This window comes from Triticum dicoccoides, chromosome 3B (assembly GCF_002162155.2).
Source record: "Triticum dicoccoides isolate Atlit2015 ecotype Zavitan chromosome 3B, WEW_v2.0, whole genome shotgun sequence".
Lineage (NCBI taxonomy): Eukaryota > Viridiplantae > Streptophyta > Magnoliopsida > Poales > Poaceae > Triticum > Triticum dicoccoides.
This window is the reverse complement of record NC_041385.1, coordinates 821867748-821873240: the sequence shown is the minus strand read 5'-3', so window position 1 is coordinate 821873240 and position 5493 is coordinate 821867748. Positions and strand designations below refer to the sequence as shown.

The window sequence follows — 5493 nt, the reverse complement described above, 5'->3', positions numbered from 1 at the left end:
CTTAGGCATGCTGCTCCAGCCGCGTGCCACCACGCCGGCCCTTCTCGTCCATCGGCGTCTCTCCTACAATAGCCTGCTACTTCTGCTCCTACTCTGCTAGGCAAGGCTAAGCAGCCAGATTCAGGAGGCTGCTGTCATTGGGTAATTTTCTTACCCAATGGAAACTGAGAGCGGCTGAGAGTATCTATCCTTGTATTATTGTTGTATGAGAAATTTGAATTGAAATCTACATGTATGTATTCATTACAAGTCTTTGCCTATATGCACTGTTGAATTCAAATTGATGCATTTGTTTTCAATTTCAGTTGATGTAGTAGAAATATAAAATAAAGTAAAACAATTGATTTTGTACTCTTTTTTATACTTGTATTATTATTTGTAGCACTGTCATGCTTTATCTCTTTCGTTAAATCATTAAGAATTAGGTTTTAATTGTAAATTTATTTAGCATTGAGCTTCATTCTCTATGTTTTTGCATGTAATATATTTTGGAATGTTATATGTGTTCTTGGGGTAGTTATAAGTATGTAAGTTATCCTATGTCGCGAAAATAAATTTTGGCCCAGGGTTTGGTGAAATCTATGCTCCGCTACTCAATACACAACATGATACCAATACATGATATGAATAATATATCCAACTTCCTAAACAATGGCATCAAAGTACTCAGGTAACTCCTAATTAGTTGCACAATTCTAATTTTAACCGAAGAATAAAACATCCATAATAATATATTGGCATAAACATAATATGAGATAAACTGAATGTATTGGATCAACACCAGCACACACAAGAACAAACACACCGAGCATGGCTATATTCATCAGCACGAAGGCTGGTACCACACGATAGCACGCCGTGTGTGGCGACGAGATCGTGGCGGCCATCCTCTCTGATTGTGCTTTATCCATTGGCTACCCACACATGCTAATAAGGTCATGCTGAATCCCGCTGCTGGAGGGCTGTGAGGTGGCGGTGATGATATTGTTGGGTTTGGGGTCCTCCCGGCACCTTCCTCATTCGGCCGAAGCACGACACGACAACCATTGCAATTGTTCTCCCAAACCCAACTGGCGAGCGCGGCCGCGCTGAGGAGGACCCGGCGGGCTGAGCAAGAAGGTGAGGAGGACCTGATCGGGTTGAAGGAAGGCAAGATCGGTGAGGTTGACAATGGGGATGGGAAAACGGGTGAGTAACTGTGGAGGAGTAAGTCACTCTAGACTTAGAGACATGACAGAGTATTGTGTGCAATGCAGGGTTTGGCCCCTGCATGATGTTATGTTCTGTAGTAGTGTAAGTTTATTCACCTGGTATGTCTAGCTATTCTAGGCTTATTTAAGCATTAATTAATTTAGAAATGTTTGTACATCAGTAGGTACAGTAATTAACATCAAAATCTTGGTGTGGTTTTAGTGTACAACTCGTACACCAATATGATTGTGTGCTTATGTTCATTAACAACTGAAATGGAGTAATCAACTATCTGCCATGTTGCTCCTCAGTGATGGTTACATCATTGTTACTGCATGGAAAAGAAATTCATGTGTCTTAGATACCCTTAGGTTGAAGTATCCTGGATGATTTGGTTCTGGAAGAATAACACTCTCGCTGTTTAACATTGCAACAACATCTGACATGGTGGGTCGATCATCTGCACTCTCTTGTACACACATCAATGCAATGTTAATGTACCTCCTAGCATCTGATGTACAGATCTCCTTTGCAATTGATGCATCTATAAGCTTAGCCCATGTTCCTCCTTCCCATAGTTGCCATGACTGCAGAAAGCGAGAAAGTATCTTCATCGTATGAATATACATGATAAAACTTATAAGTCCAGTACTCCATCTGTTCTTAAATATAAGTCTTTGTAGAGAGTCCACTATGGACTACATATAGAGCAAAATGAGTGAATTATACTCTAAAATGCATCTATATACATCCATATGTGGTCCATAGTGGAATCTCTACAAATGCTTATATTTAGAAATGGAGGAAGTACAAAAGTAACACGCTAAACACACGAGGGTTTAGAAAATGCTCACATATCCAAGAAGGTTAAGAAAGTCTCCGTACTGATAGAAACCCGAATTCCTTTTTCCGCTAAGGATCTCAAGAAGTAACACAGCAAAGCTGAACACATCTGATTTGATTGAGTAAATGCCTTCAGATGCATACTCCGGAGACATATAACCACTGAAATGAGTTAGAAGCACAAGAAAATATTATATCAAAATATATGATTCGGTTCGTCAACTAATTAATGGTACTGTAGGCACTACTTATGTTGTAATTTGTAATTGAGGAATATGCTTACTATGTTCCTACTACCCTCTTTGTGCTTCCCTGAGTATCATTGGAGCTGAATATTTTGCTAGGCCAAAATCAGAAGTTTTAGGATTCATGTCCTGGTCCAAGAGAATGTTGCTGGCCTTAAGGTCTCGGTGTATGATGCGTAACCGAGAGTGCTTGTGGAGATACAGAAGACCTTTGGCTATCCCTTCAATTATCGCACGTCTATTGTTCCAATCAATAAAAGTTGTCCTGTTTCTTTCTGCACATTAGAGAGAGCATTTTATAGCATGTATGGACCACAATGCAAAATATTATTAAAAACACACTATGCATACCAAATATAAAGAAGTCCAAGCTCTTATTTGGCAAATACTCGTACACCAATAGTTTTTCCTCTCCCTGAATGCAGCATCCCAAGAGCTTGACAAGATTATTGTGTTGTAATTTTGCAATAAGTTCTACTTCATTTTTGAATTCTGTAAAACCTTGTCCTGAATGCGAGGCAAGCCTTTTGACTGCAATTTGCATTCCATCCGGTAATTGGCCCTGTAAATATGTACAAAACAAAATTGGAGGCATCATTTTTTATTGAAATGACAAAATAAGGATTACAAGTCATCCATTGCAAAATAAGAAAAAATAAACAAGTTATCAAGATTTTCTGAACTTTTATTTCTGCAAAGTACTATGTATTTTCAGCGTACATGCAAGATGTATTTATTAATGGCCAGCCAACATTAGATTTATTCAGGGTAATCGTTACTATATATATTTTATAATGAACTTAGAATTGAATCTTTTCAAGACAATGCATTTACCTTGTAGACAGGGCCAAAACCACCTTGTCCAAGTAGATTTTCTTTGGAGAAGTTATGTGTAGCATGCAATATCTCAGAAAAGTCAAAGAGAGTGAACTCTGAACTCTTCTCCTCCAACCTCCAGACCAGTTCGTCTTCTTCCGGTCTATTTGTGGCAGCCAGCTGGTCGTTTAAGTTTACTTTTCCTAAATTGAGAGAACATACAAATATACATCATTAATCTTGGACTGAAACTTAACCTAGCTGGCTACATTAATAAATTTCAGTTTTTCGAGGAACATGTTCGTGAATGAGCCATCATTGGAACAAACCTTGTCTTCTTCTTCTTCTCATCCATACAACATAACAGATAACAGTATTGACAGTAGTGGAGCCACCACAGCAATAATCCACAACACCCTCTTGCGTGAGTTGCGTCCTAAGGAAAAAAAAAGACTAAATCATGTATAGTTCTCATATAGTATAAATAAACATGGATTCATTTAGTGATAGAGAAAATATATTTTTCTGCTAGGCAATAATGGAAAATCAGCTTGACAAATTAAACATGGGTCAGCCATATAATTGACAAAGGAAATTTCACCCATTTTTCCGTGACCTTTGAACCGTTCCGATTCTAGCGGTTTACCCCTTAGTCAATGAACCTCATTTTCTCTTTGATTCACTTAGCTTATTTTTAAAAAACTTAGTTCTTCTATTTATTTATTTTTATTCATCTGTTCTAAGCTCTGTCTGCTAGTACCTGTGTAAATAGTGCTAGGACGTATTTAAGAAGCTACTTATCATAAAGATCTAATAAGCGATTTTTGTAAGTGGAGATTACCATCATGTGCAAGAGTAAATCAGCTTGCCATGAAAGATAATTTAGTATAGATTATACTCCCTCCGTTTCAAAGTAGTTGTCATGGTTTAAGTTCAAATTTGAACTAAAACCATGACAAATATTTGGAATGGAGGGAGTCTATATATCAGTACAAATAATTTATTTTTACTGGCTGTATGCATCTCAACGCAAAGTTCGAGGGAATTCCCTCATTTAAAAAGCTTTTCTCCATAATTTTTCTGAATCAATTATAATCAAATAGAAGCAGTGTTGGCATGTCCAATTAAGTATGTCCTGGAAAGGGTGAGGAGTTTACATACCCTGTTGTTCTTGAACGGTTGCCTGCGCCTCCGGGAGAGGCGCAGCAGCTGGTGGATGTGACTGGGAATGTGGGTACCTGGTAGCAGGCGTGGGCGCTGGCGTAGTGCCATTGACCGCCGGAATTGCAAGCATGGGGACCCCTTCGTAGAAGTGGTATAGCTCGTACCTCATGCTACACCATCTCCCAAGAATTCGACCACCTTGCGCTCCATCTAGGAACTTGAGCGTATGCTTCAAAACAAGCTGTAAGCAAGCCGCGCAGTCGTCGGGCGTGAGGTCGGGCGTGCACTGCATAAAGCAGTACATCGTTGGGACGCTGTTGACGCCTAAGCGTGAGGTGGTGAACCTCCTCGAGCTGTTTGCAGCCGCTTGGGCCGTGCTGTTCAGAAGCATGAACAGCAAGTGCGTGATGGAGTCGACACCTGTCGTGAAGTTCAGGGTGTTCCGGAGGTTGATCCACTTCATCTGATCTTCGGTACTGTTGGCAAGGAGAAAATTATGGTTGGAGAACCTGAGCATGCAGTAATCGTAGTACGTGCTGGCTTCCTTATTGTACCGGCAGCTCAGCTGCGCATCTTTGAAGGCGGCAGCCACGCAGCTCTCGCAGTCGGAGGCGTCGGTGATGTCCCCGTGGCAGAGCGTAAGGGCGTAGATGATATCCGGAGCATGGCCCACGGTGGCGGTGGCGAAGAGGCTGGTGTTGGACACAGCCTTGTTGGGGAGGGTGGACGAAAGGAGCATGAGGTTGGCTTGGTAGGTGCTGTTTGATGCATAGTTGCCGCTGTCACCGCACACTAACCATTGGGCACCAACGAAGGGCAGGAGCAGCAGGAGAAGGATGGGGACGATAACCATGTCCATCGACTAGCTTACGCAGGGCAGTGGCACAAGATCCTTGATGGTTTCTTATTTATTATGCAAAATAATGCAACACCGAGTCACTCCTATATATCAACATCACATTCATGGTGATGTGCTGGGATGTCTGTATTTAGTTAGCCGGCGAGAGAGACTAAAGACTTTATGCTTGACTGACCGGCGTTTGAGTGGTGTGAAGACCGTAGACCAAACCTGTAAAGACCGAGACCAAATTAGGAAAGACTTTGGTTGCGTTGCGGTCTTGCGTTTCGTAGCCAGCGGAGATGGAATCACAGGGTCGTGGACATGATGGGTGATGACGACAACACCGACGCCAGTATCTCATGTCATGTGGCATCCGTCGGTGTGTGCCGGGTT

The 5493-nt window shown here is 41.4% G+C and overlaps 1 pseudogene; it reads right to left on the bottom strand.

Annotated features, from left to right (window-relative positions):
- Window positions 1-1479: 1479 nt before the first annotated feature.
- On the bottom strand, window positions 1480-5118 carry LOC119282491 (annotated as a pseudogene).
- Window positions 5119-5493: the final 375 nt, after the last annotated feature.